General features: G+C 37.6%; 1 protein-coding gene across 1 annotated transcript in view; it reads right to left on the bottom strand.

Moving 5' to 3' along the window:
• Nucleotides 1-14,408, bottom strand: part of SLC9A3 (solute carrier family 9 member A3) — a 54,712-nt gene that overhangs the window by 27,681 nt on the left and 12,623 nt on the right. The gene's annotated exons all lie outside the window — the stretch shown is intronic.

The raw sequence follows: 14,408 nt of genomic DNA, 5'->3' as shown, positions 1-14,408 counted from the left end.
TTACTGTTCCTAAAAAATACGCATCTGACCTCCCCATATTTGTCTTTAAAATGATCAGTGTACCACCAGGTTTGTTGGAGATAAATGCTGAAAGAACTACCTTCAAAACAAAATTTCTGTAAAAGGATTTCAATTAATTCAGAGATTTTTCTATGGAACGGGACCTTCAGTGGTGCCTAGGAAATGATGCTGCAACAGGCTGCTTTGTTTACTTTGTTTTGTATTAAGTGTCAGGAAATGCGTATCTTGTGTATAATCTATTCATAAAGATGAACAGTTTGTAGTATCTATTACAGAAAAAAAAGGTAATATTATGGTATGGTGAAACTATTAAACCAACCAATAGTTAGGAGAGAAAATTATAGTGCCACAAGTGAATCTAAAGGGACAGAAAAATGGCAAGGTCAAGACAAAAAGAATTGGCTGTTCAAGATGACAAAAGCATAAGTGAGATTGCAAATATGTGTGGCAACATATATTTACAGTGTTTGTTAGGTATCAGATAAAAGAACAAAAGAAAAAGTGGAGAGAAGAGCAGGGAGAAGTCAAGTCTGCAAAGAAAGATGGAAGATGGAAAATGAGGAGTGGCAAAGGTTTTTGATAAGAAGGAAGCAAATAAGTGTTAATTGACTTTCTTGGGATTTCTGTGAGTTTTTCCTTCAGTTTATCTTGAGTATTGATGTGTCCCAGATAGTCTGAATCCTGACACTGTGATACTGAGCCAATAAATGGAATTTTACTTATATAGCTTTGTCTAGAAAATGTGAGTTTAATTTTAGAAAGGAGAAGGGGGGAAAAAGCCATTAAAAGCCACTGAGTTTCTCCTGCTTTCAGTATCGGCTTAGAACAGTGTTGAAACTTTTACAATGTTAATGCAAGTTATCTCAAAACTAGTTTGGACAAGAAGACATGATTAAGAATTCCAGCCTCTTAAGGTATAGTGGAAGAATCTTTCCTATGACTATGCAGAGATTTAGACCAGGTTACTTTACTGAAAGACTATTGTTTTTCCTTCCAGACAAGTATTTGTCCCAGTAAAACATTTACTAGTTACGTGTTTTAAGGGGCCCATTCCTAAACTGCCTCTCTGTCTTGGCTGCATCTACACAGGTAATGTTAGAATCACCACCTATCTTTATAATAGCCCCACAAAAAGATTGCTCCTACTACTTGTGTAATCTCTGCGGCCCCACCAGAATAGAAAACACAGAAGCAAAAAAGACAACAGCCTGCTGATAACAACATTACTGTGATAATACTGTGATACTGTGTGATACTGTGAACAAGCATGACTAGATGTTTGTAAACAAGACTTGAAGGATAATCCATGGTAGAACATAACGTAGAAATTGAATTAATACCATATCAATCAGACATGAAAGCAAACTTCATTCAGTGAAGTGGGCTAAACCATGCCAATTTTCTGTAGCATCTGCTTCATGCAATCAATAGCTGAGTAATACTTCACAGAAACAAACACTGTGATTTTTCCCAGTTAGTTTGCTCCCTGTAATAAAATCCCCTGGGCTTTTATAAAAGAAGGAAAAAATTAAATAAAGAGCAATCTAGCTACTACTCCATGTGTATAAATTGTGGTGCTTAACTCCACATAAGCCTTTCCTACTGGTCATTCTTGATTCCTTGAATTTCCAGTCAGTGAATTATCAACTAATTTATCACCTCACAGAGTAGGGATTATCTCCTTATCCCAGAAAATGAATGTCGCTGAGCTAGTCTTGCTAATCCAAGTCTGGTTTTCCTACTCTTATATTTGCAGATGAAGCCATGACTACAAGAAATTAAAGTTAAAAAGTAAAACCTGTGAAGACTTTTCAGAACAAGACTTTTACAAAAAACCCCAGCACCCAGCTAAAAATCCATGTTTGGTTGAATTCTTACCTTTGCAGCCAAACCCAGTTTCTCCCTGTGACTGCTGGGATGCCAACCTGATGCTGGTTATAACACTGTCTCCTCTTGGAAGCAGCATGTTCCTAGTGAATCACCTACATTGCATCTTTACGTTCCCTTTAACTGAAATCAGTTGATTATCTATGCCAGATTTTAACGCTATCAGCAATAAATTCTTCTGCTCAGTTTAGGAATGCAGACTGTGGGCAGGAAAGTCATTATCTGAAATGAGGCTCTAGAGAAGGCTTTTTTTCTTCCTTTCTTTTTTTTTTCATTTGGTACAATCAAAATCTAAATAATAGACAGTATTTGTTTTAAGGTTACTGCCTAGATAAATCTGCAGGCAGATAGTATACAAAGTGATTAGGAGAATCCTAGTGTCTATAAACATAGAAGTATGTAAAAGGCAAATATAACTGATGAAATATAACATGAAATTCAAGGAAATAGCTTTAGACTGAGATGTAATTGGAACTCAGTCTGGTGTTTGAGTTCAGGTTTGCACCTTACAGTGACAGTTTTTGGTATTGTGTGGTTTTGTTTGGTTGCTTTCTGGCTTTTTATGTTTGTGCATGAAAGAAATATATTCAATCAAGATTGTGCATTATGAGTAGTTACTAAATTTATTAAAAAATTATAGAACTAGATTCATTTCAAATTCACTCTTTTTTTTTTTTTTAGCAATACATTATTCTAAAGTTATGTTCAAAATAGATTCTGAATGTCTTAGAAACTGGCATAAGGATAGCACACTCACTTCATAAAATATGCATTTTACTTCTTTAGGAGCGATCAATATATAGTCCTACAAACTGAATGACATCTCCATGACACCTAAATGCCTATCTTGACTAGGAGTAAGAGACTTAAAAGACAATCCAGTAATAACAGATAAGGAGTTAAGATACATTCTGTTGAGAAACAAATTGCAAACTTCAGGAAGGATGGTGTGCTGTGCTGCTCAGATAAATTACTCTGTGAGAGGTCTAGAGTCTATGTTCACTGCTCTTAATTGTGAGATTAGTATATTTTCAGGAGGAGAGGAAAAGAGCAAAGGAAGAAAATTTGTAGCCATTTCATGGCATAAGAGAAAAAACAGTGCATAAGGCACTCTTGTGGCCTACATATTCTAACATCTCTCATTTATAATTACATATGTTTAGGCACAATATCAGTGAAAAAGTTAAGCATATGTTTTTCACCCAGTACATCCTAAACCTGTCTTGGAAGTGAGTTGGACTGTGCTTGAATTCAAGATGTGCATCACTGAATTTGATGCTGTCTAGAAGATTAAACAATTACACACTATAAACATCCTGTGAAACTTTTTTCTGACGCTTCCTTTGAGATCCAATAAAGGGACTGTCTGACATACCTGACAAGAAAGACAAAACAAATTAGAAATTTTTGTGGAACTAGTTTCTTTTGACTCAAAGAAAGAAATATACTTTAAGGAATAAGTAATTATTTTTTTCACCTTTAAAAAATGCAATAACTTAGATCAAATCCTTCAGTGGATGTTAACAGCATTCAGTGAACTATCAGTTGCTTTCTAAGGCCATCTGAAATGGCTTGACAAGAAATTATTCAGCAGAATAACCTTTTTTTTTGCAATCACTAAATGAAGACAGAAAGAACTCTTTAAATAGTGAGAATAACAAAGAAAAGAATAATGAAGAATTGATAATCCATGCTCAATTCACTTGTTGATACACACACACACACAGAGGTTTCTGAATTAGTTTCCTATGTTTCTTTCCAAACTATCTTGAACAGCACCTGTTTTTAATGAACATTGATTTTTGCTTATCAGCAAATAATGTCATTGACTTCCTTCTAGAATTTTTTGCTTTCTTTCTGGCTGAAATTAACAATTCAAGACAGATTTGCTATAATTAAAGTCTGAAAATAACTATATAATACACCATTACATTTCATACAATTTCAACACAATCTCTATCTCAAGGGACTAATGATATTTCCATTAACTTATTTAGTGTAAAATCAATGCGCTGGAACACTGAACCTTTTTTTCCAGCTAATATCACTGTCCAGTCAATCACAAAGCTGACTGCATGTGTGCAGCACACAATGTGTCATTCAGAAAAATCAAGAGCTGACTTCTACTACTGCTAGTCATTCTTCGCTGAAGTGTCTTTTCCATGTATCTTCTGGTAAAATCCAAGGAATCACAAAATAATTTAAATGGCTAGAAGATTTTCATGAAAGCACACATATGAATTTGCAAATGCTTCCCAGCTCTTCCTACCACTGACGTGACAGATAGTGGCAGATAGTGACAGATGTGGGGCCTACCATATTCATTTCTGCTGGTGGATCAGATATGCGCTGATAGTATCCTATTACTCTTTATTTTCACTTGTAAAGATGAATTCATCATATTAAATCAAGCCGTAAGTGCTTCTAACTTGAGATACAAGACTTGATTTTCTGACACCCACGGAAAATCTTTGCCATTGACCACACTGAGAGGAAATTCTTAAAAACATTCTTTATATTTATTTTGCAGAGATGCAAAAACCAGTCTCCAAGACAGTACACAATCAGGCCCCTGTAATGGCACAACATGGAAGTTACTTAAGAGAAGGTGTGAATACATTCCAAAAAATAATATTCTGTCTAAAGGGAAATATTTCTTCTAAATACCTTCCAGCAGCTGGACTCTCACTTGCAAGTATGAAATTTTTGTTTCTTATCTTATCTGTTCATGTCCTCCTTAGCATCACAGAGGGTGAGTTCTATTTTAAAAAATGATCAGTACTGCTCTTTCTGCAACATTTTCAGTAGTATCTTACGCAGAGATACATTATTACTTAAAAAAAAAAAAAGTTTAAAAATCTGAAATATATACCAATAACACACATGGAAAAAAAAATCTGCTTTACCTTGTCTGTGTAATAGCTCAAAGCATAATCAGATGTTAGGTTTGTGAACTAAATTTATCAAATGTCCATGGGCACTAATGAAGTCCAAAAGCCTTTGGGAAGTCCCAGTCCATTTTTATTATACTGGTTTACCTGACTAGGGAATGGCCATACTGTTTAAAATACAATGTGGAGCATGCATCTTTGAGATATATGCTTCAAGATGTATGCTGAGGCAGTCAATACATTCTTTGCCTCCGTTTTTAGCAGTAGGACCAAGAGTTTGCTGGATACCCAGCCCCATGAGCTGGGAGATAGGGATGAGGAGCACAATGAAGCCCCCATAGCCCAAGAGGACATACCTCTTAGGCATACAACCAACAACACTGAGAGAGGTGGTGGAAGGCACCAAGGCACTTTCTATCATTTACCACCAGTCCAAAGTGGGGAGGTCTCAGCTGACTGGAGACTAATAAATTTGACACCCATCCACAAGTAGAGCTTGAAGGAAGATCCAAGGAACTACAGACCTGTCAATTTGACCTCATTGCCAAGGAAGGTCATGGAGCAGATCATCTTGAGTGCCAGTATGTGCAGGGCAACTAGGGAAAGCTGTGGATGTTTATCTGGACTTTAGTAAAGCTTTTGTGACTGTCTCTTACAGAATCCTCTTGGATAAACTGTCTGTTCATGACTTGGATGGGTGAACACCTTGCTGGGTAAAAAACTGTCTGGATGACCAGGTCCAAAGAGTGGTGGTGAATAGAGTTCTATGCAGTTGGTGGCCACTCAATGGTGGTGATCCCCAGAGCTCACTTTCAGTTCCAGTCTTGTTTAATATATTTATCAATGATCTAGACAAGGAGGCTGAATGCTCCCTTGGTAAGTTTGCAGATGACACCATGTTGGGAGGGAGTGTTGATCTGCTTAAGGGTAGAAAGGCTCTGCAAAGTGACCTGGACAGGACAGATCCATGAGCAGAGATCAGTATGAGATTCAACAAGGCCAAGTGCAGAGTCTTGCTGTTTGGTCACAACAACCCCATGAGTGCTCCAGGCTTGGGGCAGAGTGGCTGGAAAGATGCCCAGCAGAGAAAGATGTGGGGGTGCTGGTTGGCAGCCATCTGAATATGAGCCAGTGTGTGCCCAGGTGGCCAGGAATACCAAGAGCATCCTGGCCTCTACTGAAGCCAGTTAGTGGATCACAGCTCAGACTATCTTCATCTGCCATACCATAGAAAAAGCACCAATGCTGTAGAAATCCATAACTTCACAAGTCTCTGGGCAGAGACTAGAGCACTCATCGTGTAGGAACCGTGTGTGGCTGCTGAATTACAGAGAAGTGTGTATTTTTTATAACCTTTTCTCTGGTTTCTGTCTGCAGACTCCTTTAATGTTAGATTAGATTTTCAGTGTTTGATGTTTCATTCTCATTAAGCAGCATATGTAGAAAATCCAGATACCCTCACACCCCACACATCTAAAAAGAAGCTGAACAATCACTGTTTTAAAATTACTTATAGATCTTGGTTTAGCAACAGTTTCAGGTAATTTCTGATCCTTACTGGCTGGCTGTAGCATTGGTTGTGGTCCAGTCATGATATTGAGGTTTTGCAACTTGTCTTTAAGAAAAAGGTGTTAATTGTTACTTATTTACCTGTTCAAGAGCATGCTTTTCTCATGAATCAACTTTCTACTTACATGCATAGCCATAGGCATGTCTTCCAACTAATTACAGCTGCTTATGTATCATAGAATCATAGCAAAGTGTTCACCCATCCAACTCATGGTTGGAAGGGACCATTAGAGGTCATCTAGCTCAATTCCCCTGAAGCAAATAGAGACATCACATAGCCTACTTAGAGGATCTAGAAATTTTAATTAAGATCAAAAGAACTAGAAGTGCCTGTGTAGTCAGGCCCTCCATGATCACGTTAACACATTAAATAATCCTAATTGCAGAGGATTTTTTGCTCCAGCTAAGACTATGTGAAGACACATCAGCAGCCCTCATCACATAAAGACTTCATTCTGATTTCTAGCTTGAACTTGTTCACAGCTATTTTACACCCTTTTTTCCTTTGTGACAGTTAAATCCTTCATTTCCTATTATATAAGCACTAGGAGACATTGCTTGTCTTTGATTTGTTAAACTAAACCACTTCTTTTCAGTCCTTACTTAGTCTCTGTCTCTTTCAATCTGAGTTCAGTTGCATGGACTCAGTCATCAGAAATATATACTTCATGCTGCATGAGTCACAGTAGAAGCCAATCCAACAGCCTTAATAATTTCCTATCACAATCTATTTTTTGATAGGCTTTGTTATCATACTGGTGAGTCACAGTCATCCTGCATTCACTTCAGACAGACATGTACTTCTTTTCTCCTCATTCACAACCTCACGTAGAAATTCTTGTCATTGATCCCTGACTGAAACTGCCCTTAGTGTAACTGTTGTCCATCCCTTCATCTAGTCCTCAAGATTATGTTTTCTCTTGTATCATACCCAGATCTGCATGAATACTGATAATGCCTAGGGATCATGTCATCAGTGGTAATTAAAAAAAAACCCCAAACCATGGCCAAAGCCCTGTATAAGTCTGGTCAAAACCAACAATTCTAATGACTTCCACAAATAACTGTCTTACAATTTCTCACTTTATCATGTTCTTTCCTTACCTACCCAGTAGCTGCTCTACCCTATTTCTTATTAGCAGATGAATTAGGCCTAAACCAAAGGGAAAAAAATAATCTTCCACTGTGCTCTAAAAGTGGTTAAGTTGAAGTAAGGATTCAAAGCACCAGGGAACTGCCTTTTTAGCTTGTTCAGGAAGCGTTTGAGCAGATTTGACATGTCTGCCACTGATCATTATTATTGTATTTGCCTTTCTAATCTTTGACAACAAAGTGCACTCGGTTTTCTTTTCCTGGTCAGGAGACTGATAGCATATTTTATGGTCCTTTAGATTCTGGTCTGTGATCCTTGCAACAATGGTATTCCACAAGTCTTATGAGTTGATTTTGCCATTTTTTGTTGTTGATATACAAATAGTACAAAAACCTTAAAGAAAAAGCTTTTATTAATTTATTCTAAACAATATTACTTAGACTAATTTTAATGATTTTATTAATCAGTACCTATGTTTTTATCAAACCTAGCAAAAATTGTCAATTAAAAAAAAATCAGGTATTTTATATTTCAGAGATGTATAGTGTAAGAAGAAGTAAAAGCCTGGTTTGGTATATGTCCTTGGCTACTGATTCAAAATATACTATAGAATCATAGAATCAGTCAAGGTTGGAAGGGACCACAAGGATCATCTAGTTCCAATCCCCCTGTCATGGGCAGGGATACCTCACACTAGATCAGGCTGGCCAGAGCCTCATCCAGCCTGGGCTTAAACACCTCCAGGGATGGGGCCTCAACCACCTCCCGGACAACCCATTCCAGGGTTTCACCACTCTCACAGTGAAGAACTTCCTCCTCACGTCCAGTCTGAATCTCCCCATCTCCAGCTTCATTCCATTCCCCCTAGTCCTATCATTACCTGATATCCTAAGAAGTCTCTCCCCATCCTTCTTGTAGGCCCCCTTCAGATACTGGAAAGCCACAGTAAGGTCACCTCAGAGCCTTCTTTTCTCCAGATTGAACAGCCCCAACCCTTTCAGTCTGTCCTCATAGGAGAGGTGCTCCAGCCCTCTGATCATATGAACATGACAATTAGTACTTAGACATATTTTTCCTAACCAAGGCACAAAGTCCTTTATATTTAACTTGTTTAGATGGACTGGTTCGAGTTTGGTTTTATCCAGCTCAAGAAAGATTTCTTTATTTGTCACGCATGCAGTGATCACCACTTACAAAGTGTACAGCATTGTAATGAGCTCATTAAACAGGGGATTTTAGGTCTCAGTTCTTTGTAGGTGAACAATTAACAAAATGTTAGCAATTAAAACTGCAACCAACATGCAGGTCAAGGTTCCCAGCTGATAGGTCTTAACATAATAAGGTAGCCCCAAGTCAAATTCAAAGAAGTGTGTGAGTAAGCAACTATTACCTCTGTAAGCATTTAGAACATAATGAAGTTTAAACAGTCAGGTTCAGTTTATCATAATTGTGCCAAATAGTTCTTTTTTGAAGGAGAAGTCCCACTGCAGTGCAAGTGTGGTAGAATTTGGCCCTTATGGAACTGAATGGCACTGAAAGTAAAATGGGAACAGTCAAAAATAATATTTCAAAACGAGAGCAAAGTACACATTAGAAACACCTTGAAGTATAGTAGAGGATATAAAACAGGACAGCGAAGTACCATAAAACAGCTTCATTACCTATGCAAAGGGATTAGAATTGAGCTTGAAAGACAATCTTCTTGCTCAAGTTAATATGCCTCACAGACTGAATTCAGTTAAGGGTTGCTATGAGTGTTCTGCATTTAGGATGCTGTCAGTACAGGATATTCCATGATGAATACAAATGTAAAGAAACACAGCTGAAGGGTAATACACACAAGAGCCACTCTGTATAAAAACAATAAAAATAATATGTTTCTGTCATAACCTCTACATGTTAGTGGGTCAGCAATAAATGCAAGTAGAATTACCAGTAATTTTCTGGTCAGTGAGGTAGTTTTGAGGTCTAATAAAGATTTCCCTTTGCAAACATTTCATCTTTTGCTCATACAGATAAAGAACTGTAAAGAAACGGATTCCCAGTAATATACAGACACAGTTGTTCTGGTGTCGTGATAAATTTCATAAAGAGTTACCAAAGCTGGAGCACTAAACAGACCCTGTTCTGTAAAAAGTAAGAGTAAAAAGAAGATGAAGAAGGTATAGTTAAATGAATGTCAACAGTGGGTTGGAACTCTGAATATTTGCTTATACTATAAGACTTTCCCTGTACCGCTTCTTGCAGGGCATAGTAAGGATTGCTGCTTGTTAAGAAGGGCATGAAAGACATAATTAAAACCTAAGGGGAAAGAGGAATGCCTCTGAAGGCTGCTCCAAGTCATAGGGTGGGAAAACACTTCATTTTCAGGCCTTGGTAAACTGTTTTGCTTCCTGCCCTCTTCATTCCTCCCTGACAGGATTTCAATTAGTACAACTGGAACAGCATGAGATTATATTGGAAGTATTTCTGATTACAGCAGTAAATTAAATACATATTAGCATATTCAAATTCAGCAGTGATGCCCACAGAGAAAAAAATAATAAATCAAATGTCAAGTACCTCTTGCTTAAAATGTGCAAACAAACCATTTGAGAGGATTTAAGAAAACACAACTAGTTAGTTTCCTCTGAAACTGAATACTACCATGCACCCTGAAAGGTTTTAAAGTTGTGATAGTCTTATGTTGAAGGATAGACTCTAACATCTTGGCAAGAGAAGAGTTTCATGATGGATTACAACTCTTTCATGTAATTTCAAAGACTCAGATATGCTGTTTACATGCACTAGGAATTGAAGATTTTCTAGATGAGATTATTTTTAACTAGTAAATTGGAAGCACTTTTAAGAGAATCACTCCCTATTGCCATAAGGTGTACAGAATGACCACAGATAAAGGCTAGAGACTTTGCCTACAATTTTTCAGAGCTGTGGAATCTCCTTGGTGTAAGATTTGGGATTCAAAAGCTTTTTCATGAATTGGAAAACTTCTTACACAAATTTTCTTTAAGAAAGTCAGTGAAATCAGGTCACTCACCTGTTTCTCCATATATAATTTGCTTTGTGGAGTTCTACTTAATGATAGAATGGCTCTTTTAGTATCAGTAGTGCTAATCAGAAAGATCATGCTGAAGAACTGAGCAAGGGAATATGTGGGAAAGAAGTTGGCAAGGGTTGTCATGTTTTAATGCTTACAATCTACTCAGTCTGCTTGATCCATAGAAGATTAAGAAAGCACCATTTTCACCAGCCCAACCTTGGGAGTTTCTGGCTTAGGCAACAGAGCAGAAGATATTATATGCTTCCTTACTGGATGTGCTTATTCCTGGCCATAAAGGAAGTAATTTTGCTCAGAAATTCAAGCATGTGTTTTACCTTCCCACTGATTTAGGAAGAGTGCACTAAAGGTTAATTTATATTGCTCTAATTGTTTTCTTGCAAGTGGCTCTGAGATACTGCTATCATTAATGTGCTTTTGCATGGCTTTTGATTTTTGTCCTTACAGCTTTTCTGATGGACTGATACTTTAACCCTCATACCTTCACTATCTCATTTGAGAGGTGAAGTGCATGATTATAACAGTGGGAAGAACAGTAGTTTAAGTAGTGTTTTTATACTGCAAAATGTAGTGCATGGAAAATAACTCGGATGTTTTGAAATGGGATAGGAAGGTGCTGATTAGCCAGTTGTTTTTTTCAGTTATGTGTTTGCATACATGGAATAAATGAGGAAGGTTAGCACTGAAAAGGAAGTTGACAAGGAGATTAGTTCAAACTGGTTTTCTAGAGTGAAAACAAGAAAAAGGAAGTAGGAAAAATAACTGGCTGAAGATGTATTTGAAAGTAGCTCACAACACAAACCTTTTAATTACTGAAGATGACTGCTTGTGTCAAGAAGAAAGGACAGTAGAAATGAGACACAGATCTCTTACTAAATAAATAACAATACTCCAGAATGTCACAAGTACACAATGCATATTACACAGTATAAAGAAAGGCTTATCAATTTTTATATAGGAAAATGTCCTCTGTATAGTCAGATCCTTCCTACATGGGACAAATATTTGGCATATATCATTAAAAATATCTGTGCAAAAAATCATTTTTAGGGAGCAGTAAATATTCAGTATGAATCAAATGTTACACCTAGCATGTGTACAGTAGTGTTCCTTTTTGTCTTCCATTACCACATATATATGAGTTACACTTCAGTGGAATAATAGAATAGTTCAGGTTGGAAGGGACCTTTAAAGGTCATCTGGTCCATCCCCCCTGCAATGGCACGGACATCTTCACATGGCTCAGAGCCCCACCCCACCTGACCTGGAACATTTCCAAGCATGGGGCATCTATCAGTTCTCTGGGCAACCTGTTCCAGTGTTTCACCACCCTCATCATCAAAAAATTTCTTCCTTCTACCTAGCCTGAATCTCCCCTCTTTTAGTTTAAAACCATCATCCCTTGACCTGTTGCAACAGGCCCTGCTAAAAGGTCTGCCTCCATCTTTCTTATAAGCCCCATTTAAGTACTGAAGGGCCACAATAAGGGCTCCCTGAGCCTGCTCTTCTCCAGGCTGAACATCCTCAACTCTCTCAGCTGTTCTTCATAGAAGAGATATTTCATCCCTTTAATATTTTTTGTGGCCCTCCTCTGGATCTGCTCCAACAGATTCATGTGTTTCTTGTCCTGAAAACTTCAGTGCTGGGTGCAGCACTCCAGATAGGGTCTTGCCAGAGAAGAGTAGAGGGCCAGATTGATATCCCTACAGCTGATGTGCACAATTAGCTTCCTGGGGTGAAGAATGCACATTGCTGAATCATGTCCAGTAAAGGAAATTAAATTATTTACATGCAGATAAACCATGAGAGAAAGATTATAACTGAAAAGATTCAGTGTAGCATCTTCATATACATATAAATACCAGAATAGGTTCTGGGAATAAAAATGCTAGAGTGGAAAACCTAAAGGAAAGACCTAGCTGCAACATTGTTTATACTAAAAATAATATATTAAGAAAAAAAAAAAGGCAGATAGGTTATGCCAGCAGAAAATGTTGTGAACAGTCAAGCTTTGTGATTTTCTTCTAATGTTATTTTCCATTAATCTCTTAAATCCTGTACCTCAGTAAAATGCTAGTCCTGATGTGGAAGAAAAAAAGATTAACAAATGTCAAGATAGAAGCCTAGTTTCAGCTAAATTTTCCTTAAATCTATAGATTCTCCACTTTCTGCCATGTCCACTAGCACGGTGGAATCACTGTCACTGGTGTCACTGGTGGTGTTTAACAAGAGGCTGGATGGGGCACTTAGTACCATGGTTTAGCTGATTAGATGGTGTTGGGTGATAGGTTGGACTTGATGATCTCAAAGGTCTTTCCCAACCTGGTTAATTCTATTCTATTCTATTCTGTTCTATCATATGATATACAGGATATATTTTACTATTTTTATTTCAGCTATGAGTGTTTAGTCTGCCTGCAACTGAAACTGCATCATGATTTATTTGTACTTCCATCATATTCTTAATTGATAAGCAGTTCCCAAAGTATGAGACTCTTCACCAGGATTCTTTCAAACCCAGGTACAGATACTGTTTTAGGCACTACAGCATGAACAGTATTGTTAGCTGCAGTACTACTTCACTTATTTATAATAATGAAACCTTTATCATATGAAGGTAATATAGACATTCTATTGACTTCCAACACATTAGGTTCCTCCATCACATCCTGTGCTAGGATCCTAACACATCCTAAGTGGAAAATCTAACTACAGGCATTCATCCTTACTTTAAGGCAGATCTTTCCTGACACAAGAGCTTCAGTACCCACACATAAGCTGAGTTTCCACCGACAGTGGCAGGGTTTATCTTGGGCTGGTTTAAATCTTTACTTCTAGATCACAATGAAAAGAAGGAAACTTCACACTTCCTCCTGCTGTTTTTACATCCTCATACTTCCAAACACCAAACAGTACTATTCAAGTAAACATGCCTTGAAAACAAAGCTTTTCACCAAGGTCAGCTCTATTATGTTCCCTAGGAAAGACTGAAGAATTAATTTGCTTTATTGGGTGCTCAAAAGTAATAGTTTTGTCTCAAGGTAGAAAGCTTCAGCTTTTCACTTAATCACAGTTTTCTTTAGTACCAGTATTCAAGAAACAAACCCAAGATGTACTTCTGTTTACTGAAATGGTAAGTAAATAAGGCTGAAGATAAGATTACTGTATTATGTACTAATGAATAGCCACTCCTTCCAACTCCATGATAAATGTGACAGCCCTTTTTTTAGATTCCTATGAAGTGTAATAACCTCACCCTCAGATCTAAGAATGTCTGAAAATTGATTGAATTAATCTGAGCAGGGGTGAGGGGAAGGGTGAGTCACAAAGCATTTCTTCTTCACTGAAATGATGACATCTGCTCTCTGTGGTCCTGCTTTGGACTAGATGATCTCCAGAGGTCACTTCCACCCCCCACGATTTGATGATTCTATGACTTCAATGCTGTATCTATCACCTGCTGCAGAACAAAACATGTTGAATCTGAACTTGCTATATTCTTTATTTCTAATAAAATTTTTGGAAGGGTGCATATATTTTTCTTAACATTTTCAAGAAGAAAGTAACAAAAGCAGCTTTCTCTTTCCAGACACTTTCGCTACATAAGCATTATACATTTTCCACTGCAGGATATGCATTTCAGGGAACAAGATTCTGCTTTGGATGCCATGCAACCACATAGACAGCCTGAGTGAGCTGACAGTCTGAGTGAGCTGCTGCCTTCTTTGTTGTTCCTGTCTTGAATTGTAAGGCTGCTGCATGAGAGATGTGGAACACAGAAGTAAAAAGAAAAATAAAGGGGGGGGGGGGGGGGGGGGGGGGGAAGTTAAATACCAAAATACAAACCCACTTCAAATTCTGCAGCTGTGGGTAGCTGCCCATATTGTTG

This window comes from Dryobates pubescens, chromosome 9 (genome assembly GCF_014839835.1).
Source record: "Dryobates pubescens isolate bDryPub1 chromosome 9, bDryPub1.pri, whole genome shotgun sequence".
Classification (NCBI taxonomy): Eukaryota; Metazoa; Chordata; class Aves; order Piciformes; family Picidae; genus Dryobates; species Dryobates pubescens.
This window is presented reverse-complemented; position numbering and strand designations above follow the sequence as displayed.